Source organism: Phocoena sinus, chromosome 6, assembly GCF_008692025.1.
Source record: "Phocoena sinus isolate mPhoSin1 chromosome 6, mPhoSin1.pri, whole genome shotgun sequence".
Lineage (NCBI taxonomy): Eukaryota > Metazoa > Chordata > Mammalia > Artiodactyla > Phocoenidae > Phocoena > Phocoena sinus.
The window spans coordinates 33,248,526-33,272,649 of record NC_045768.1 but is presented as its reverse complement, the minus strand read 5'-3'; the positions used below and the strand labels follow the sequence as shown (position 1 = coordinate 33,272,649).

At 43.5% G+C, this 24,124-nt stretch overlaps 1 long non-coding RNA gene across 1 annotated transcript; it reads right to left on the bottom strand.

Annotated features, from left to right (window-relative positions):
• Positions 1 to 1,096: 1,096 nt before the first annotated feature.
• On the bottom strand, positions 1,097 to 18,703 carry LOC116756145. Its single transcript, XR_004350539.1, has 4 exons — positions 18,271 to 18,703; positions 4,302 to 4,456; positions 1,918 to 1,997; positions 1,097 to 1,232 (listed from the first exon to the last, which is right to left on the bottom strand). It is a non-coding gene; the product is annotated as an uncharacterized LOC116756145 (long non-coding RNA).
• Positions 18,704 to 24,124: the final 5,421 nt, after the last annotated feature.

The following is a 24,124-nucleotide window of genomic DNA, read 5'->3' as shown; positions in this document are numbered from 1 at the left end:
TACCAGGCCCTCTACTTGGCACTGTGGATATGAGATGATTAAGGCACAGTATCCGCCGAAGCCTAGCAGGGGAGACAGATATAATGACTAATTGTCCTCCAAGTCCAAGTCACAAGATTACTGTGAAGGTGTGTACAGGGTGATGGGTGAACCCAGCCACCACTTTGCCTTGGCAGGTGGGAAGCAGGGGGCCTGAGTTGGTCCATGAGGGTTGAGTTGAGGTTCTCTAGAAAAAGAAGAACTTGCTTTGCTGTTATTGCCTTGTGAGAGATCAACTTCCTTCTGACAAGCCCTGAGCAAGGAAGAGACAACTGCTTTGCAAACAAACACCTCATGTATTATTTCCTCTGTTCTCACATATTTCATCTCCTCCCCTGAATGATATGCCTCCCTCTGTCACTTAATTTCCACAGGAAACTGGAAAAAGCAACATCTGTCTAAATTTCCCCTAACTTGCTCCAGATTTCCAGGGTCAGAATGTGGACCCTGGGAGACACGGTCTCCGTGGGGTCAGAGGTGACAGCCCCAGAACTGGTGGACTCCCGCCGAGCCCCTGTGGCAGCCGGGCCGCCCCGGCGCCAGTTCCCTGCGCAATGCAGATGTTCTGCTCGGCAAAGCTTTCACTGGGAGCATAATCAGTGGCTGAGGGGGCCCCTGGAGAGGGGAGTGCAGGCCTCGTTCCCACGGGCTCCTGCCCAACATGGTTCCTGAGTTTTCTGTTCCTGGGAGAGGGGGTGGCCAGCAAATGCTCCAGCTCCCACACCAGTTGCTCCAAGGAAGCAACTTCCTCATGTGGCCCCAGGCTGCCCCCAGCCATGGGGACATTGTTTTGTTCACAGCCCAGTGGTAATGGCATTTATTTAGGGGACACTTTCTCTTCTGCTACCCACAAGGAAGCAGCTCTGAGCAGGGGAAGGAGCAGAGATGAGCCTCTAGGGATCAGGTTACAGCCCTTGAAAAGCCACCTTCTCTCTGAGTCTCAGTCTCCTTACCTGTAAAAGAAAATGGGTTGGTTCAGGTGGCATCCAAGGGCAATGCATGGCGAAGGTGTGAATTTTGGAGGCCAGCAGAATCCCACCTGTGCCACTTGCTGCGCTCGTGGTCCTGCCTGGGTGGCCTTGCACCTCGCCAGCCTTGGTTTCCTCATCTGTGCATTGGGGAGGTGGACCAGGTCACCTCGAAGGGTCCTCAGGGCTTCATAATGATGGGAGCGTCTGCCTTTCATAAGGAAGCTGAGGAAAAGGGTTTTATTCTCTCCTAATGGCAGAATATTTCTAATTCTGTGCTTGGTGAAGATAAACAGGGTCATCTCAAAAGAACTGGCCTCCATGAGTTCCCCTTCTGCCCTCTGCCCCCCACCCATGAGTCTCTGCAGATCAAAACACTATTTTTCTAAAGCAAGAATCAGATGACTCTTTGGGGCCTCCTCCCAGGTCTAGTAGGATCCAGCCCTCAGACACCGCCCACACTGCTCTGCGTTCTCACTTTCTCTGGCCCCTTTCAGGCCCTTAAGTGGTCCAGCTGCAACCTCCTTTGGCCCTGGCCCCAGTAGTGGTGCCAAGGGGTGGCTGGGGGTAGGGGTGGGGGTAGCCCCTCCAGAGTCTTCCTCTGCTCCTCCAAGGCCACTCCAAAATCCTTTATCTAGGTAAAAGCAGGGTGCTGTTGGTACAGGACCATGCCACGTTCCCCAGGTTGCCCTTTCAAGATGCCGCCCCCCCAGCAGGCCTCCACTACAGCGTTTTCTCTGCCTGGAGCACTCCTCCCCCTCTTTCAGATCTTAGCGTCGCCCATCACTCCCTCCAAGTGGCATTCATGCACATCCTGCTGGTCCCCCCTCTCTCTCCTCTCTCACAGCACCTGGTCCTTTTCTTCAGAGAACTCATCGCATTTGTAACTACACAGGTATCTTGTACTTACCTGCTCCATGCCTGACTCTTCCACTGAATTATAAATTCCAGGAGGACAGGGGTCATGCAGGTCTTGCCATACAGTTGACCCTTGAACATGAGGTAGGGGGCGGTTAAGGAATCCCATTCCCTCTGGGGTCGAACATCAGAGTAAAAGTTTACAGTCGGCTCTGGAGTTCCACACCCTCAGATTCAACCCACCATGGATTGTGTAGTTGTGTAGTATTTATGGAAAAAAATCTGCGTATAAGTGGACCTGCAACGTTCAAACCCATGCTGTGCAGCGGCCAACTGTATTCCCATTGCCGAATGCAGTGCCAGTAAATAGTTGACTCTCGATAAACAACTGATGAATGAGTGAATGAATGAATCGCCCAGAGAATCTAGAATTTGGTGGCAAAATGATGACAATGGGAAGGCAAATGGTTGCAAGTGATGCTGTGGTACCTGCAGGATTGAGGCACTAGGCTTTGGCACCAACACCGTGGGTACAGTCCTGGCCTTGACACTTGGGTCTCTGGGAGGGCAAAGTCATTTTTCTTCTCAGCCCCAGGGAGAAGAGTGTCTTGAGAAAGATAGGAAGGTCCCCTGTGTTGAAATGTTTCTGAGAGGTGCAGGGAGGAAGCAAAAGTCTGAGACATGTCTATTGATTCCGCCACAGGTTGTGGTGACCTTGACAAGAACAGTTGCAAAGGATTGAGGAGTCAGAAACTAGACTGCTGGGGAGTTAGCAGGAGGTGAGGAAGTAGAGACTGTGACTTAATGACTATTTCTAGACATTAGAACAGGAATGGGAAGAGAGGTGACATTAGCTATTTCTTATCACACAGGATCACATCAAAATCAATTTGGAAAAGTTTCTGAATAATAAAAATGATTCATTTCCTGGATGGCTAGCAAAATATGATGCCTCTACTCCTTGTCTTACTTCTCTCAGAAAAGTAGGATGTCAGAGTTGAAGGGATCTCAAAGGCTGGATGTTCCAACACAATCCTCCCATTTGGTAGATGAGGCGCCTGAGACCCAGAGAGGGGCAGGGACTTGCCCAAGTTCACACAGCAGTTGAGGGTCAGAGCCAGATTTTAAACCCAGGCTCCTCTAGGCCCAGGCTGAGGTTCTTTTTCATATTTCATGTCTTTCTTTCCTCTGTCCTTTCCAAACAGTCTTTATTGGCTCCAGGAAATGGGGAGGATAGTTATTTTTAGTTTATTCAAAATGAATAAAATGGGTAATTTTTTTCCCCATATATCAGATCCAAAGTATGTCTTATGTAAGAGCTAAATGGGATGAGAAATGGTTCCACAGTGAGAACAAAGATTCCTTTGAATATTAAAAGCTCCAGAGTGAACTCCAAATGGGCCCAAATGACTGGGACCAGCTCCTAGCCTAGCTGACTACAGAAGGCTGTGCAGGGCCGTGTGTGTGTGTGTGTGTGTGTGTGTGTGTGTGTGTGTGTGGTAGCAGGCTCCATCTGTGGGGTGTGATTGCCTGAGCACCAGGACGAGCACCACAAACCTCCTCAATACCTCTTTATTATTATGATTATTTAAAAAATATTTTTAGAGCAGTTTTAGATTCACAGCATAATTGAGCAGAAGGTACAGAGATATTTCCCATATACCCTCTGCCCCTACACATGCACAGCCTCCCTCACTGTCAGCACCCAGCACCAGAGTTATGCATTTGGCCCTTGAACAACATGGGTTTGAACTACATGGGTCTACTTATGTGTGGAGTTTTTCAATAGTACATACTATAGTACTATAGGATCACCAGATAATGGAACCACAGATAACAGAGGAAACTTGGAGATGGAGGGCTGACTATAAGTTATACTCGGATTTTCAAATATGCACAGGGTCAGCGCCCCTAACCCCTCCGTTGTTCAAGGGTCAACTGTATATTTGTTGCAATGGAAGAACGTACCCTGACACATCATCATCACCCAGAGTCCATAGTTTACATTAGGGTTAACTCTTGGTGTTGTATGTTCTAGGGGTTTTGACAAATGTATAATAATGTGACCCTGTACCTTCTCAATACCTCTTTATTATTATTATGGTAAAATACACAAAAAAATTTACCATCCTAACCATTTTTAAGGGTACAGTTCAATGGCATTATTCACATTGTTGTTCAGACATCACCACTATTCATCTCCAAAACTCTTCTCATCTTGCAAAACTGAAACTATACCCATCAAATGCTAGCTCTCCATTATCCGCAGCCCCTGGCAACCCCCATTCTGCTTTCTGTCTCCGTGACTTTGACACTTGAGCTCTGTCACAGAAGTGGAATCCTACAGTATTTGTCCTTTTGTGTCTGGCTTGCTTCACTTTAGTCCCTCTCTGCATGTGCTCCCTGCACCCCAATTCCACCATTAGAAAGCCTTACCTCTGGCAGAGGATTTGATTCTCTGCTGAGGAGGGGCACACGCCCTGGGAAGAAAACACTTCAGGTGTTACTGGCACTTTTTCTTTAATGCCAATCAGTGGATGATTTCTTGAGAGCAGGTTTCGATGGGGGTAGGGTGACCCTGGTTGAAAGCACTAGGTGAATAAGAGGGAGAGACATTAATGACAGAGAAAAAAGTTTTCCTGCCTGAAACAAAATGTTGTTACGATGATTATAAATGAACCTGTATAATTGTTTTTATAACATAGCCACCACCTAAATTTATGTCTCTGGGTCTGTTGGCCTCATGTCTTGCTCTGACTTAATTCCTTGGGGTGTCATGGCTGAGGCGCCCTCTAATGACTGCTAGTGATAATCACCATAATACCTTTGTGTTTGGCTACAGTCTATAAATTAGCACACATTTTTTAAAATTTATTTTTTTGATTGAAGTATAGTTGATTTACAATGTTGTGTTAGTTTCAGGTATACAGCAAAGTGATTCAGTTATATATGTATATATGTATTATATATATATTCTTTTTCAGATTCTTTACCACTGTTTGTTATTACAAGATATTGAATATAGTTACCTGTGCTATACAGTAGGTCCTTGCTGTTTATCTATTTTTTAATTTCTATCCATTTATTTGATCAAAATGGCAGTGGCGTGAAGTAGTTAGAATAGGACTTATTATCTCTATTTTTCAGGTGGGGAAACTGAGGCTCAGTGGGGTAGAGGGACCTTCTCTATTTGTTGGTAGAACTGGATCAATAACCCAAGTCTTTAGTCCAGGGCTCTTCTCATGGCTCCACATTTTGCTGGCATTTATTAACCTAAAAATGTCTAAGGATAACTGTTATTTGCAAACGCATGGTCCTCTCCCCACCCCCACCCCCAGCCTTCCACTTGACCCAGTCCTTCTCCAAGAATGCTGCATCACCATCCAGATGCTCAAATTAGAAATCCAGGAGTTGTCCTTGATATCTCCCTCTCTCTTGCACCATATCCAATCTTCAGTTAAATACTGTGGTTTTTAATTCCTAAATATGTTTTCAGTATACCCACTTCTCTGCAGTTCTGAACCCCCATAGTCTAGGCATCTATCTCTCACCTGGAGTTGGCCCTTTATATTGTTATTGCTGTCCTTTCTGCTCACCTGTTCCTCTGCGATTTCTTGGGAAGTGTGGATTTGAACAATGTTAATCAGGTTTCTATGTTATAGGATTTCTCTTTGGTGTGACAATCATGGTCACAGTGACTCTTCAGGGTGCAAGCCCCAGACTTTCTTGGTCTTGCCTGGACTCCTGCAGTCCATTCTCCCAACTGAAGCCAAAGAGTTTTCTGCTAACTGCAACCTTGATCGTGCTGCCTGCCCTTCCCATACCTCTCCTGCGACCCCGGCCTTTCTGCTTCTCTGACGTGTGTAGGACACACCGTCAGTGCCCCACGCAGACCCCTTCTCCAGTCTCCTGCATCCATCTCCAGCTGCAGCAGCAGCGCTGACTGCTGACACCACAGCTGCCTCTTCTGGGGAGCCACCTACCAGGGAGGTCACATTCCCCCACCCTCCACAAGCATCTCCTAACCATGATCTGGGTGGGTTCACAAAAGGCCTCCCACCCTGACCTCGAGGAGAGAAACTTTGCTGTGCAATTTATGCTCCCGAGCCAGCTGTGGATCAGGAACCAGTTAGACTCTACCGGAGAGCACCTCCACGCTCTTGTTCTGCTTCCCTCACTCCTTGTAGGTTTTTCCTGTCCAGCACTCCCTGGATACTTCCCTCTGTCAGCCTCCACCCTTCAGGAGCCCTCCCTAAGACACCAGCCGCCCCTCAGCCACCAGATGGGTCCCCGCACACTGTCCCTCACTCCCGTGCCTCATTCTCTCATAAAGCAGGTCTGTCTCCCCTATGGCGCTACCAGTTCCACCAGGGACCATGTATGTTTCTGTCCACAGCTCCATCCCCCGTGCCCGGGAGGTGCTCAAGATTTGCCAAATGAAGTTAGAAAGCATCATAGATATCCAGAATGCCAATGAGAAATATTCATAAAATATGGCAGGCAACAAGTTAACATCTAGAATATATTAAAACTTTTACCAATAAGAAGAGGCAAATGTATTAATACAAGAAAAGAGCATGATCGGACAATTCATGCACACAGATGGAGATGATTGCTACATCCATGGGAAAATATGTTAATCAGAAAATAGCAAATTAAAGCAATAGTTGAAAGAACACTTTTTGACTACTGTGTTACCCAAGGTTGATTCTTAAAAGAGCGTCATGCTGATGAGGGGAGGAGGAACCAGGCATTCTCATACATGGCTAGTGGGAAGGTAAGGTGGTACCATGTTAGAATACAGCTCCCTAGGGCAGAAAGTTTGTCTCATTCTCTGTGGTCTCTCCAGTGGCCAGAACCATGCTTGGCACTGGGCACCAAATTAATATTTGTTGAACAAATAGAAGGCAATTTGGCGATATCTATCAAGAACCTTAAGTTCTTCATACCCCTTGGTTTAGTAATTTTACTTCAAAAAGAGACCCTTAGAGAGTAGGACAAAGATATTTGTATCAAGACATTTTACACATTCATTTATAAAATCAGAAGACTGGAAACAGCCTGAGTGTCCACAGCTTGAGGACTAGTTAATTATGGCACATCCACGCTGATCAATCTGATATAAATGATAAAAATGATGTATTTGAAGAATACTATGTATGTAGGATTAAGCTACTGACAAATGCTAAATGAAAAAATAATATAAAATTCTATATACGGTGTGACCTCAATTTTTGTTACAAAAAAAAAAAACCTGAGTTGTTAATGGTGGGTTATAGTGATTTTTATTTCTTTGTTTTTCTCCTTATTTTCCAAAATTTCAACAATGAATATGTATTACTTTTATAGTCAGAAAAAAAAGCTTTGAAAAAGGGATCGTGGTTAATAACAAAATTGTGGGCATCCAGGAAAAGTAGAAATGACTAGTCGTCTTATTTTTCCCATTAATACTTCATAACAGATGATTTTATGGTGGGTTAGGGAACATAGCCCCGGTTGAATTAGTCTGGTTTTACTTAGACAACAATGAGAAGTAAATTTCGTGCTGCTGGAGACACTTGGTATTGTTGTCATGTTCTTAGTATATATTTTTCCATGACCTGGAGAATCTTAAAAATATTGGCTCCACTTTTTAAAAGAATTTTGCAACTGGTGTGACTGGAATTGATTTCTCCTGTGGCTCCTCGGATCTGTAAAAGGCATCAGAATGTGACACGCTCATTAACCTTTATTCTTTGCCTTGGCTAGAGAATTTCCCTATGGCTGGCTCAAGGTTTTCAGGAGGAAGGCAATTAAATGACCTAGCACAATTGCCTGCATTCTCAGCCCTGACCTTATCTTGATTAGGAGGAAGTGGATAGCTAGTTGTTCCAAATTTAGAAAATAGAAGAGAGCCCGATGTTTGAGACTATCACGGTGGAGGAAGCCTTAAACCTTTAGGGCGTTTGTCCCACTCACCACTTCTCAGATATCTGTTTGTGCCCATCTTAACACAGAGCAAAGGAGTTTTGATTTCTAGTTTCCCCTTCCCAAAAAATTTTTCCTGGCTTCTAAGTCCATGGCAAACCTCATGCTAAGTATTGAAAGGACTCAGACCACATCTGCTAGCTTATTATTATTATTATTATTTTTGGCCGCATGGCACAGATTGTGGGATCTTAGTGTCCCGACCAGGGATTGAACCCAGGCCCTCACAATGAAATTTCTGAGTCCTACCCACTGGACTGCTAGGGAATTCGCCTGTTGGCTTATGTTAAACCTTCATCATCTCTAAGATCAAGTCCAGGATTCAGAGCCTGGTAGTCAAGGCTCTTTACCACCTGGCCGCTCCCTCCTTCTCCTACCATTCATTCTCACCACAGTGAGAGAACAGCATTTAAGAGAGCAGACTATAGGCAGTTGACACAGATTTGGCCCCTAGGATAGTGGGGAGACAGACATGAAGAAGGAGAGTACATTCATCTGAGAGAGATCTGGGTTTGAAGACCAGATACGCCTCTTACTAGCTGTGTGATCTTGGGCAAGTTATTTCACGCCTCTGTGTTTAGTCATTTCCTATTAAAGGGGGATAATAATATTAACAATAATGATAATACCAAATCCATAAGGTTTATATGAGCCTTATCATCATCATCACTGCATATAAGTAAAGCACTCAGTACAATGCCTCCCACATAGTTAGTATCTAATACACATTAATTCTTCTTTTCTCTTACTCATTCACTTGGAAAAAGTTTGCCGAGTTCTGAGTAGGTGCTGGAAATTCAGAAGGGGATAATGCACAGCTTGACCCCAAGAAATCCATATTTTAGTGATGGAGACTCAGTGGGAACAGGCCAACATAACCCAGCTCCAGATATCACATTCCAGAAGCCCTGGTCTCCTTCCCTTTCCCAAACACACCATGCACCCTTATACTTTGTGCCTTTGCTCACCTGTTCCTTGTGTCAGAAAAGCTTCCCCTCCTTCCTCTGCCATTTGAAGACTTTCAAGATGCAGCTTGAATGGCATCAACATTGTGAAGCCTTCCTGACACCCAAATTATGACCTCGCCTTTGTCTCCACGGTGCCCTGCACAAACTTTCTGACTCTAGCCTTCCCCTTCTGTCAGGGCTGGTCAAATAGGAACGTCTCCCAATAGACTGGGAGCCTCTTGAAGGCGAGTATATGCTTGACCCATTTCCATATCTGAACATCAGCACAGGGCCAGGCACACTGTAGATGTTTAAGAAGTGTTTATTGGTTAAATGAGTGAATGAATGAATTAAAGGGCACCTGACATCATAGGAGAAACTGCTGCATTGACAGGGGAGACGAGGAGGAAGGATGCTTCCTTTCTGCTACAGTATTTTATCTGCTCTGCAGATAGTTGGGTCCCTCCTACTAATTCCATCTATGGACAAGGATAAGTTTACTTAGTCATAGGAAACTTGGAGAAGGTCCATGTCCTCAGCAGTGTCTACCTGAGGAAGCTGTCCTGAGTGTGGCTTTCAAATTTCAGACATTGTCAGGAGCATCCTGAAAGGGTTAAGACATTGTCCTGTTGCTGGTCTTGTGCCATTCCATTCTATTTTCACTGTGTGGGAGACTATTTAATTGCAAGTGCAGTTGCTAAGGCCAATAGTGCAACAGAAATAATTGGGTGTACAACCACATGTGCTTTCAGGACTGGGACACAGAAATTTAATTTAATTCTAGTTTCCTCTATTTGTTGGGTAATCTAGGGATGACTCCTCCTTTCTGGACCTCATCTATTAAATAGTGATTGTAGGAGGCGAGAGTTAGGGTGGTGCGACATTACTCTCTAAGGTTCCTTCCGGCTCTGATAAACCATGTCCGTAACTTACATGTTATCAGGTTGACCAAAAGCCCACTGACACTGAGTTGCTGGAAAGTGATGTGGATGGAGTTCTGGGAGAGTGTACCAGTCCTTGTGAGTTCATGGCCATGGTTTAGGAACCAAAAACCAAAAGCTCAGAAATGCTCTGAAACCACAGATGGCCAAATCCACCCACTGGAAGTTCAGTACATACTCGCTCAAATTTGTAAACTAAAAGCAGAATTTTTTAAGTTGTTGGGAGTATGCACGGCTAGATATAACCTGGTAGTGGGTGTGTGGGTTGGCTCATCCTAATGCGGGAGGCCTTCTCTGGGGCCAGTGCCATCAAGTGAGGAGGCATCTCCCTGGCTAGCCCACCCTGGCCATCAGGATGTAAACATCCCTATAGTGAGTCTTATTCAAGCACCAGGTGTTAATGGTACCCTAAGGGAATTCTTTTAATTCACTATGTTATAGAGTCAACAACAGGGTCAGTTGAGAACTGAACCCACTCTCCGGTGTGAATTGAAGTATACACTTTTTTAAAAACTTGAGATATAATTCACATACCATAAAATTTACCTCTTTAAAGTGTACAGTTCAGTGGGTTTTAGTATATTCACAAAGTTATGCAACCATCACCACTAATTCCAGAATATTTCACCACCCAAAAAGAAACCCCATATACATTAGCAGTCACACCCCATTCCCCTCTCCCCTTAGTTCTCAGCAACTGCTAATCTGCTTTCTGTCTCTATGGGTTTGCTTATTCTGGACTTTTCATAAAAAAGGAATTTTATGACATGTGACCTATCATGTCTGACTGCTTTCATTTTATCATAATGTTTTTGAGGTTCATCCATGTTGACTGTATACGTTTTGAACAAGTCAAATTTATATATGCATATCATCTTTCAGCTAGCATAGAAGCAAAACTATAGTTAGAGTTTGGTGAGATCTACCAGCCCATCTTCACAGATAAAGAACCAGGCTAGCTAGGTCCTCCTTACTTTATTATTCCAGTTCCATTTTGGTCTTTTTAAAGAATTATGTATATAGATCTTTAAAATTGAGTCAAATTGGTTGATATTTTCAATTTTTGTTTCATATTTGCTGGCAGGTTTAAGTATTTTCCCAACCCAAGATTATTTAAATATGTATTTTCTTGTCATAGTTTCATGGTTTCATTTTTTCATTTATAACTTTAATGCATCTGGAATTTGTGAATGGTGTGAGTTAGGCACCTAATTTTAAGTTTTTCCATATGGTTAGCAAGTTGTACCACCAGACATCATTTTCTAATGATTTGGAAACAATAGCATTAGCTTCTGCTACTTTTTATATATACTTGGGACTGTTTAGGAGCTTTCTTTTCTGCACTAATCTGTCTTTTCTTCAGCTGCTAGCATACTGTTAAATTTCTTGCCCTTTTATGATACAATTTAATATTTGTTAGGATGAGTTTATATTATCACTCGTTTTAAAGCATGCCTAGTTATTATCATACATTTATTATTCTAGTTTAGCCTTATTTGTTAAAATGACATATTTATTTTGTGTAATGTGTATTGCTATGTTATCAAAAATGTTAAATTCTGCCTTAGAGAACAATAGAAACAAGCAGCTGTGTAACATATTATAGATAAACTTAGTAAAGCATGTATGGGCTGAACATAGATGGGAAGGACAGAAGGACCACAGAAGCACTAAATATTCACGAGGTCTGAGACATCAAATATGTGTGACAGCTATAGCAGAGGTACAATATGAGAGCCACCTTGGTGATGACTGAGCAGAGAACAAGAAGGTCTGGGTCTCTGGAGTCCTAGAATTGCTGCTACACCAGCCTGGTCTGCTCCCTCCAACTTAGGCAAGAGTGGAAGACACTTCTATTTTGTTTAAGCCATGATTACATGAAACTGAACATACCCTCACTAATATCACCCCTAATTTCATTTTTGTATTTGGTTGTCTGGCTTAGGATTTGCAGAACAGTGTTAATAACACTGATGGGAGTGGATATCCTTCTTGTTACTTATGTGAATGGAATGGCTCATTAAGTATCCCACTGGCTTTGATTTTACATAGAGTACATTTGTCACTTTAAGAAAATATTCTTCTCTCTTGATGATGATGATGATGATGATGGAATGTTGAATTTTCTCAAGTGATTTTTGTCACCTATCAAAAAATTATGTGGTATTTCTGCTTTGCTATATTGATATGATGAATTAGACTAATACATTTTTCTTTTTTTTTTTTTTTTTTGCGGTATGTGGGCCTCTCACTGCTGTGGCCTCTCCCGTTGCGGAGCACAGGCTCTGGACGTGCAGGCCCAGCGGCCATGGCTCACGGGCCCAGCCGCTCCGCGGCATGTGGGATCTTCCCGGACCGGGGCACGAACCCGCGTCCCCTGCATCGGCAGGCGGACTCTCAACCACTGCGCCACCAGGAAAGCCCCCATTTTTCTAAAGTTGAAACATATATGCCACTTCAATTTTTTTCTCTATCTCCTCTGTTCTCTTCTTCTATATGTAGAAGCTCTATTGCAGCTCTTGGCTCTCCAACTTTTCTTTCACCATTTTTATCTCTTTAACCATTTCCTTTGAGTTCTGGGAGAATTGTTCATGTTTGCCTTCTGATTTCTTGCTCCTTAAAGTGTGGTCCAGGGACCAGTGCATCACCTGAGAATTTCTTAGAAATGCAAATTCTTGGGCCCCATCCCAGACCTACTGAATCAGAATCTGCATTTTAACAAGACTCTTAGGTGATTTGTGTGCACGCTAAAATTTGAGATGTGCTGTAAAATCGCCTTTTCCAAGTTTCAGACTTTCCCCATTTATTATAGTAGTTTGATTATTTTAGTGTAAATTTGAAAGGAGAAATTAAGTGTGAGGCTTTGGGTCACCATTTGGGACCAGAATCCACAGGCTCTTTGTGGCAAGATGTGGGGAAGGGCGGTCAGTTACTGTGTGTGATGACATGAAATGAAAATGACATCCCAAAGGTCATCAAAATCACCACCAGGCATCATTAACCCAACAAGAAAGGATCCTTGTGTTGCATTACTGAAGGGCAGTGTGTATCCCCTAGAGGGCTTTGCCCACACAGTTCTTTGACAAATTTATAAATGCCAAGTCGTATCCACATGAAAGCCTCTTGTCCTGAGCTTATAGAAGGGGAAAGGAGGGGTTCCAAGAGACTGGTTTGGTGTCAGGCATGAATTTCCCTCTTTTCTTGGTGAGTAGAAGAAATTTCTACGGTCACTGATGTGCTTCAGGACCCCAGCATTGTGCCTGAGAGCTGCCTTGGAGGAGGTGGAGTATTCACAGACCTGAATTATATGAGTATTAGCATGTGGAAAGATTTCCCTTAATTTTTTTTTAAGGAAAAAATTAATTGAATAATACCCAGTTCTCATCAGTCATGGCAGGATTGGCAGGAAAAATCTTGGTAAGGCACAAAAAGCTATTGAAATGATTCTAAAGAACAAGAATCTTTAGGACAAATTGGCTCATTCTTTATTGCTGTCAAACCCTTTATTCCCTGGAGATGGTTGAAACAATACCAGCACATAACTCTCATTGTGGAATTAACAAACATCCTAGTTTTCTTAATGGTTTCATGAAGTTATTGTCTCAACAGGAAATTCTGGGCATTGTCACACATTCTTCTTGTTTATTAGTAGTAATAATAACTCTTTGCATCATAAATGGGCTCTAACCTTATAAGGCTTTTCCCCACAAAGTAGGTCATTTGGTCTTTCCTGAGAATCCGGTTAGACAGCAGGGTGAGTAGGCGTTATGTGCCCATTTCGTAAAAGAGGGAACTAAGGGTCCAAGGAATTAAAAAACTTTCTTAAAGGCATGATATACAGTAAATGGCAAACTCAGGCCTCAGACTCCTGTTTTCTGGCTTCAGGGGAGATCTCTAAAGCACATATGGCCAAGTGTCTTTCATCCTTAAGCTTCCCCGTCTACTCAGTGATTTCTGCTTCTCTGCAGTGGCTGTACATATACGAAACATTGAGAACAATCTCCGTCCATGTGTAAAGTTCACCCTCTGCAGTTTTATGTTGAAATGCAATGTGTAACTTTAGTGAGGTTACAATCTTCAGATTAGATTCACATGGTCAGACATCTCTGGTTCTCTGTACACTGTTTAGATTTCCCCCACTTATGGCAGACCTTTGTTAAACTTCTGCTAAAGATCCACTCCAGTCCCAAAGAAGGTGAGATTTATTAGAAATCAACAGGAACTGTTTATAAGTTATTTTTTTATTCCCTAAATTTGATTCATCTCAACTGATGGGAAGAGTAAAGTCATCTTATTTCTGCTCTTCTATAAACTATGCTTCTATTCCTCATCTTTCCATTAAAGAACTTACCAAATTTCCCTTATGTTCCATTTATTCTCCCTTCATATGTTCTCTTTGCCTAGAATACCCTTCCCTTCTTCACTTCACCACATTCACCATTCTTATCCTTAATGGGACCCAGCTGAAAAGCTATTCCTTTGTGAAGCCTTTTCAAACCCAAAGTTAGACATACCTGTGCTCCTAAAAGCAATTTGAATGTATCTCTGCCATACCACGGACCTATCACAGTCTGAAATGTACTTGATTTAGCTCCATATATACTGGAATTTCCACTAGATTTGAAGCCACTTTGGGGGCAGGAGTGACATCTTATTCCTTTTATATCCTCTGAATTTGGAACCTGACAACTGACAGGGATTCACTAAGGGTTGATCCATTTTCCTCCACCTGCTGGCTTTAGTGCACTGGGAATTCTTTTTGACCAGCTATCACTTTAGTTTTTACAGTCTAGGTGACAGGAAAGTCTTAAAGGAGGACTACTCAAACTGAGCAAGAATGAGCTATAACCGCTGATCCTTTTAAAGGACAGGAGGTACACTAAACTTGATTAATCTTGGGTTCTGTTCCTTTATGTCTCCCAGGTTAGAGCCATTTTAGTGTAGAGTTCTTTTTATCAACATCCTTCATGATTTTGTCCAGGACCAGTCCACCTTGAGGGGTTGGGCATTTTCTTTGGTACTAGGGCATTTTTTCCAACTCCTTCACAATTAGGGAATTAATACTCAATAGTTCTCAACCTTGGCTGTACATTTTAATCACTTAGAGAGCTTTAAAAAATACTGATGTGAAATGTTCATGGAATTCCCTTAAGTCTTTTGCTGAGTACTAAGCTGTACATGCACAGAGTGAGACTCTGAGAGACTTGGCAGAAAACAGCTACTGGAGGGCTACGAGGTCAACAGAGATTTTGGTAGTCTCACAGCACTGACAGATACTGGTTTTCTGACTAGCCATATTAGAGAGACATCACCAAATACTCTGGACATTCAGTTGAGACCCCAGAAAGGCTGTGCCTTTCTGTCTTTAAAATAAAGGCAACTGCCTGCCAGGAAAAAAAAAAAAAAAAGAGAGAGACTCTTTAAAAGGAGATAATCTAGACTCTCAACATCGTATCCACGATGTCCAGAAAACAAACAAAAATTACTGGAAACATGAAGAAGCTGGGAAATGTGCACCAAACTAGAAGAAAGAACAGTTAGCAAAAACAGGTCCAGAGGTGACAAGATGATGGAATTAATAGATAAGAACTTTAAAATAGCTATTATCAATATGTTCAGTGAAGGAAGAGATGGACATAATGAATGAACAGATGGGGGAATCTCTAACAGAGAAATGGAAACAAACAAGCAAAAAAACGGAATAGAAATTTTAGAACTAAAAAATGTAAGATCTGGGGACCTCCCTGGTGGTGCAGTGGCTAAGAATCTGCCTGCCAATGCAGGGGACATGGGTTAGAGCCCTGGTCCAGGAAGATCCCATATGCCACAGAGCAACTAAGCCCGTGCGCCACTGAGCCCGCACTCTAGAGCCCATGAGCCACAACTTCTGAGCCCGTGTGCCACAACTACTGAAGCCCGTGTGCCTAGAGCCCATGCTCCGCAACAAGAGAAGCCACCACGATAAGAAGCCTGCACACTGCAATGAAGAATAGCCCCCACTCACTGCAACTAGAGAAAGCCTGCGTGCAGCAATGAAGACCCAATGTGGCCATAAATTAATTAATTAATTAATTAAAAAAAATATATATATATATAAGATCTGAAATTTAAAAATTTGCTAGATTGGATAATAGCAAATTGGACACTGCAGAAGGAATAAAGAGCAATGGAAAAGGTAAATATATGGACACAATGAAAGACTTTTTTCTCAGTACTTCAGCCAGGTTATTGAGGTCATCATCAACTGTGAGAAGTCACATTAATAGTATGTACCCTTGATATGATGTGATGAGAATGATACTTTATCTCTGTGGTCTTCTTCCTTAGAATTTATAACCCAAGTCTAATTGTGAGAAAAAACACCAGGCAAATCCCAACTGATGACATCCTATAAAATACCTAATACTCCTCAAAACCATCAAGGTCATCAAAAACAAGGAAAGTCTGAGAAACAGTCACAGCCAAGAGGGGATTAAAGAAGACATGATGACTAGATGTAATGTGGTATTGTGTGTGGAATCCTGGAACAGAAAAAGGACATTGGATAAAAACCAAAGAAACCTGAATAAAGAGTAGACTTTAGTTAAGAATAAGGTACAAATAATGGTTTATTAAGTGTAGCAAATGTACCATACTAATGTAAGTGTTAATAATAAGGGAAACTGGGTTCAGGATATGTAAGAGCTCTCTTTACTACCTTTACAATGTTTTCTGTAAATCTAAAACTGTTCTAAAATTAAAAGTTTATTGAAAAAACTAAACTGACAGTAACAAGTGCTGACAAAGATATGGAACAATTGGAACTCTCATCCATTGCTGGTAGGGATGTAAAAATTGCATAGTTTGGAAAAAAATTTGGAAGTTTCTTATAAAGTTAAACCTCTACTTATGGTATAACTCAGCAATGTCACTCCTGGGTATTTAATCAAGAGAAATAAAAACATATGTCCTCACAAAGACTTGCATTTGACTGTTTATAGAGGCTTTATTCAGAATTACCACAAACTAGAAGTGACCAAAATGTCTATCAACTGCTGGATGGAGAAATAAATTGTACACATCCATACAATGGAATACAACTAAGTAATGAAAAAGGAAAGGGCTACTGATACATACAAAACATGAATGAAAATCAAAAGCATTATGCAAGTGAAAGAAGTCAGTTCATAAAAGAGACTATATCATTCTATGTATTCAGTATATGCAATTCCAGAACAAGAAAAACTAATCTAAGGTAGAAAAAAATCAGAACAATGTTTGCATCTTGAGCTCTGGGGAATGATTAGGAAGGGGCAGCTGGGAACTTTCTGAGGTGATAGAAATGTTCCATATCTTGATAGAGGTGTAGGTCACATGGGTATACACATTTGTCAAAACACATTAAGATAAGTAGTTATCTATAAATTTCAGAGGTATGTAAAGTATATCTCATTTTAAAAAAAAAAAGTAAAAATGCTGATATCTATGTCCCACCCCCAGAGATCCTTATTTTGGTGGTTTCAAATGGAAGTTTTTGGTTTTGTAAAGTCTCCCTCAACCAAGGTTAAAAACCTTGATTATAGGTACTTGTCTAATGATAGGATCCTTCATCATTCCTGTTTGCCATGTAGATTTCTCTCTCTGACTTCGATGTGTAGATCATGGACACTAAGTGTATGGATTTACATGCTTACCTGATGGCCGGGCCCACCTGGGGATGGCTAATTGGCAAGCATCAGGATGCCAAAAGGCCCAAGAAGAAGATAGGATCAGGATAGAGTTTCCTGAAAGCCCCCCCAGCTCTTCTCTTTCTGCCTCTTCTGAGAATGGTCCTGTTTATTCAGGGAGTGGATTGTTATACTGATGGGAGAGGTAAACTGGAAGGGGACCAGTGGAGGTGTCATTATGGGGCAGGGGGAATTCTTATTCCATAACAATTTTGGAAAATTTTCTGTCTTCAGTTAGCTGATTTCACATACACAACAAGGTCCCACTGGATTCTGTAATCCTGACCTTCATCCTGATTTTGTCCTCTTGGTAACTTCGGACAGACTATAAAAAGAGAGAGAGCAGGACATGCCCATGTGTTGAGCACATGCCCTGTAATCTGCTGGAACTTTCCTTCTTCTTTCCACTTTGGGGTTAACACTGTAACTGTATAACTTTCCTATTAGCTATTTTTCTTCTTTTGAAGCTGACGGGCAACCCATTAACATTTTTAGGGCAAAAAAGCTTCTCTTAAAACTTTATCCAACATTAATAAAACTGTATAATAAAAACTGAAATGATAAATCCTAACAGTTATTCCATGCATGCTCTTTGTCTGATATGTATTTCAGAACACATGGCCAAAGTTTCTGAGAGGTCTCACTAATAACTAGAACTTTGACTAACAATTTCCTCTAGGGTGCACCAACAAACAAACACATAGACTTAGACACTCCCAATTGAAAGGAATTTTTCAGGTCACTAGCCCAGCCCTCTCATATAGTGCCTGAAGAGCTGCTAAGTGGTACCCGGTCTCTGCTTGCACATGTTCCCAAACAGGGAGACATAAGACAATCAACATACCTGTGAGCAGTTCCAACAGCAAGTTTTTCCTGGTGTGAAGCCACACCTGCTTCTCTGTAACTTTTAGCCACAGAGAACATTGGACCGCTTTTTCTGTTTGCTCTCCATGAGCCTTTTCTGCAACAAGTTAAATATCTCCAATTGCTTAAAACATCCCTCCTATGCTTTGAATTTGTCTGCACTCACCAGCTCGCTTTCTCTTTCCCTCATGAGTCCTGGTTTATTTCCATTCATATCCAACACAATTCATCTGAAACAATGTCACTTGAGTGCCTTCTCAGTGCCAGGCGCTAGGCTTTGTGCTGTGGGGTAGACAGGAGCAAGTCAACCTTGGCCTTGTAAGACAGAGAAGGCTTGTCTGCCAAGGCCCTAGTAAACAGGCTGTGATAAGGGGCAGCAGAGAGGGACAAGTATCCTGTTTTCCCCCCAAATCCTCAGGCTCTCATCTTTTCATAAATTTATTTATTTATTTTTGGCTGCATTGGGTCTTCATTGCTGCATGCTGGCTTTCTCTCTAGTTGCGGCAAGCGGGGGCTACTCTTCACTGCGGTGCGCAGGCCTCTTACTGCAGTGGCTTCTCTTGCTGTGCACACGGGCTTCAGTAGTTGTGGCACACAGACTCAGTAGATGTGGCTCGCAGGCTATAGAGCACAGCCTTAGTAGTTGTGGCGCATGGCCTTAGTTGCTCCGCAGCATGTGGGATCTTCCTAGACAAGGGATTGAACCCGTGTCCCTTGTATTGGCAGGTGGATTCTCAACCACTGGGCCACCAGGGAAGTCCTCAGGCTCTCATCCTGCAGTGCAGCACGTTTGCTAAAATATATGACTGTGCAAGCTCAAGGCATGATTAGAGTAGGCTGCTCATCAAATGTTTGATGAATGCAAGTCACTTGACTAAGTCTCTGTGTTCCAAATTCCTGGGAGAGAGTGTGATTGGCCCAGCTTGGGTCAGAGGTCCTCCTGGCTCCATCACTTGTCTGCAGAAGGGGCTGCATCCACTGGTATGAAAAGCCACACTTTCTGGGCTAGGAACAAGGAAAGTTCCATGAAATATGGGCATTTTCTCGATTTTATAGCTGGAGAAACAGATTCAGAGAGGTTAAGTGACTTCGCCAAAGTTACTACTTGTTAATGGCAAAATTGTGGTTTGAATTCTGGGCTGCCAATTGACTCCCTGCATTTACTCAGCAATTCTTTCTGGAACTTGTTTAGTCATTCGCTTATCTATTCATGTATTCATTCAACTAGAACTTCTCTGGCACTAACCACGGGCATGATGTGAAGGTGGCATGGGATACAGCAATTAGTCACATAGACGTGCCAGAGGGACACCCGTCAAGAGCATAAGAGAGAGTTCCTGCCCTGCTCAAACACACGGTTTTACTGGAGAAAGGCAACATGTGGACACCACAAGTTCAGGCATTGTTGCATGAAATGACTCCAGGAGTGACTGATATTTCAAGGCCTAGAAGATGTCAGAGTAAAGAGATCTCTGAGGACCAGGGTGGTTGAAGAAGCCTCCTATAGAGGCAGAACTCTGAGTAGGTGCCTGTGGATAAAGAGAGAAAGAAGGAAGAATCCCAGTAGGCAGAGAGCTGTGCTGATTCTGCCTCTGAGTATTGCTCATTTGTATCTGCTTCTCTCCATTCCCCACTGTGCCCTCCCCTGGTCCGAGTCACCAGCTTCCCTTACCTGGACACAGCAAAAGCCTCCCTAGCCTGGACACAGGAAAAGCCTACCCAGCCTCGACACAGCAAAAGCCTCCCCAACCTGGACACAGCAAAAGCCTTCCCAGCAGATCTGCCTCCCTCTTGCCTTGTCCATGAATCCATTTTAAAATTCAATTGCCAAAAACTTCAGACATATCAAAAGTATAGCAAACAATGCAAAAGTCACAAGATACCCACCCTTTTGACTCAGTAGGTATTAACATTTCACTATATTTGCTTCAATTCTGTCTTGTATAGAAATATAAGATTATAATTTCAGCTAAATTCCTACCCTACCTCTTAACCCTCCGTCCACAGAGTAAATATTATCCTAATTTTGTGTGATGAATTCCCACATGTATTTTTATATCTTTTCTACTGATGATCCACAAACCACGAAGTATTAGGTTCATATCCTTTTGCAAGTTGCCTTTTTTCCCCCACTGCTCATTATATTTTCAGATTTGTCCTGATACATGGAGATCTGGTTCATTCATTTAATCATCGAGTAGTATTCCAATGTATAAGCAAATTGCACTTTACCAAGTTGTCCGTCTACAGATGCCTGGATAGGTCATTTCAACTTTTTTACTATTACAAGTGGTACTTCAGTGAATATCCTTACATAGACATGCCTCGCACATATCTCTTTGGGTAGGAACCAAGAAATGGAGTTGCTGGGTTAAGAATACCCACATCTGAGAGGATCAGATTTAAAAAAAAAAACAACAAAAAAACCCAAAAAGGAATATCCAGATCTTCAACAGTGGTTCAGGTTACAGGTATACATCCCATTATATGTGAGTATGGGAGTTGCAGTGGCTCCACATCCTCATAGATGCTTGGTATTGGCAATCATTTTTTTAAAAATCTGATCCCCTCTTGCCATGGCAGACAGAGGCATCTTCAAAATCATGCCTGACCACGTCCCTTCCCTGCTTATAATCCCTCCAATCCTCCCCCATTGCTCTCTATGCATACCACCCAGAGTCTTGCTCTGCATAAGCTAGTCTATGGCCACTTCTCCAGGCTCACCTCTCCATTCTCTCCTACTCCAACATGCATGAGTGCACACACACACACACACACACACACACACGCACACACATGCATGCACGTGCTGTGGTGCAGTCAAACCAAACCATGTTTGTTCATGTCCCCTAGCCTTCTATTGTCTTTGGGCCTTGGTTCAAGCTATTCCCTCTGCCTAGAATATTCTCTTCCTCTTCTTCAGAGGGCTGATTACTACCAGATCTCAGCTAGATATTTCATCCTTTGGGAGGTCTTTGCAGGCATCCCAGGGCTGAATGGATGCCTTTCCTCACATTACCCCAGCACCATTGGCTTCTGGCATCGCAGTTCGCAGTGCACTGTCTGATAGTTGCCTGTCTTATTACTTCCCTGACCCTCTAGACTGTGGACTCCGTGATAGCAGGGCCTGTGTGGAGCTTCTTATGGGAGTGTGCTCTGTGCCAGCCTAACTATTGAATGGATTTGTTAAATAATCCATGGGCAGGAGACAGGTCTGGGTGGAGCAGAGGTGGCAAGGTGGGGGGCAGTTGGAAATCAGACTGGAGAGGAATTGCAGCCCTATCACCTTCATAACCCCAATTTCCAGGAAAGGAAACAGAGGCTCAGCCAGGTGACTGACCTGTCTAGAGTCATGCATTTAGTAAGTGACAGAGCAGCTTTGATTCCCAGTCTTCTGACTCCGTGTCCAGGCTCTTTCTGCTGCCCCTCAGCAGCAACCAGTGGGAAGGAGCCAGTAGAGAGGGAGGGACAGGGCTGCCAGGGAGGGAAGGCTGAGCAGGAGAGGGAGGCCTCAGGATCTAGGACGCAGTTGGAGGACTTGGCTCAGCAGATATGGCCCTGGATCCTCTGAGCCAGCAAGGAAGGAAGAACATTGGGCCAAGTTTCCAGATCAGATACTTGTTCAGACCATCCTGGGAGACTTGGGTGGGCCGGCCCTTCTCTCGGGAGGAGCAGACTTGTGGAAAGTAACTCAGCATCTCCCTCGGCACCCACCCGCCCTGAGTGGCCTCTTCCTGCTGCATCAGGAGAATGATTTCTCAAGGTTCCCTCTGGTAAGAGGGAGACCAGAGCCAAGGACAGCTGGGAGGAAACAGGAGCCTAATGCAAACAGGCAGGAGCTGGCCCAGGGCCTAGGGCCCAAGTGGAGAGTACACGGGTCAGGTTCAGAGACTCCATCCAGTTATTGCGTGTCTAGAGGAACTCACGTTTGCAAGGGCAAGTGGGCATCGGTAAAACAGGGACAATAATACCCATGCCTCGTGTGAGTATGGTGGGGATTAAGTAAGGTGAAATATGTAAAAGGATTAGGGTAATGCTCAGCACATAATATCACTCAATCAACTGTAGTTATTATCTTCTTACAGGGTTGTTGGGAGGAATGAACAGGATTATATGGTGGACAAACCTGTAAAACTGTGTGAGTGTTGGTGAGCAGTCTTTTTTCGTCAGCAACTCGATAAATGAGTGTGGACGACGTGGGACATCCAGTGGACAGAGAGAAGGGGTGTGGACTCGAGTGACCAATCACCCTCCTCCGTTCCTTTGGTTTCTTCACCTGACGTCTGCATCGGAGACTACACGAGTCAGTTCTGGAAACTGCTTAGAGATGGCACAGTCCAATCCTCCAGCTTCACACAAGGGAAACCAAGGCCTGCAGGGTGGAAGTGACTTGTCCAGGGCTGCAGACAAGGCATCCCCAACTCAGATCCAACACTGCTCCCTCTGTCCCCGCAGTTCAGCCCAAGCTCAGGACATGGCTCTTTCAGCAAGGTCAGTGGTTGGCTGTTCTTCCACATTGTCCACACCCACCCCTAAAGTCAGCGGGGCTCCTGCCAGCTCTGAGCACCTCAGTCTCCAAGAGCCCCCTGCCTTGATCACCCTCTTTCTATCTTCCCATAGAGGGCAGTTGAAAGTAATTGAAAGCTACTTCCAGCTCTGTTTTCCCCCTGCAGAGCTCTCCTTCCCTGGGCCTCTCTGGGAGAGCTCGGAAGCGGGTCAGCAGCATGTATACACCTGCTACCTTACCCAAGGTTCCTTCCTTCAGCATTGGGCAAGTGCAAGCATTTCCCTTCCCCTCAGACAGAGTCCCCTCCCTCTTTCCTTTTTAAAATGACACCGCCGACCACACACACCTTGCCATTGAACTTGCCCATCTGGCACACACACAAGCTCATTCTGAAGGACCTTGAGTATGTGTTCCTGTTACACAGGTGGGATTTCTCTACTGAAAAACAGTTGCAGGAGAAAGCAGATAACAAAATTCCAGGCCTGTTAAGAGCTCATTTGACCCCAAGGACAGGCTGATGTCTGAAAGGCAGATTGAGTAACTGAGCTCACATCTTACCAAACCGTTTGGATTTTACTTTCTGGGTAAAAAGTTATCAGTCTGTGGCCACCACTGTTACTTTGAAGACATGGACCATTCTTATTGCCTCTGGAAGGAAAGCCCCCGGTCCTTGCATCCCATTCCCCAAAGTAAGGAGCACCAGGCCTCACCCATCCTTCAACCCAGCAGAGCTGAGAGGCCAGCGTAGCACATGCTTGAAGAAATGGAAGGAGGAAACTAATAATATTTGTTAAGAACTTGCTATGTAAAGATGTGGTCTTAGGCCTTTTACATATACAAGCACACCTGGGAGTTATCTCGGGTTCAGTTCCAGACTACCACAATAAACAAAATATTGAACTAAAGCACGTTGCACAAACTTTTTGGTTTCCCAGTGCATATAAAAGTTATGTTTACGGGCTTCCCTGGTGGCGCAGTGGTTGAGAGTCCGCCTGCCGATGCAGGGGACACGGGTTCATGCCCCGGCCCGGGAAGATCCCACATGCTGCGCAGCGGCTGGGCCCGTGAGCCATGGCCTCTGAGCCTGCGCATCCGGAGCCTGTGCTCCGCAACGGGAGAGGCCACAACAGTGAGAAGCCCGCGTACCGTTAAAAAAAAAAAAAAGTTATGTTTACACTACACTGTAGTCTAGTAAGTGTGCAACTGCATTATGTCTAAAAAATGTACATTAATTAAAAATACATTATTGCTAAAAAATGCTGACCATCGTCTGAACTTACAGCAAGTTATAGTAGTAACATCAAAGATCACTGATCACAGCTTGGTG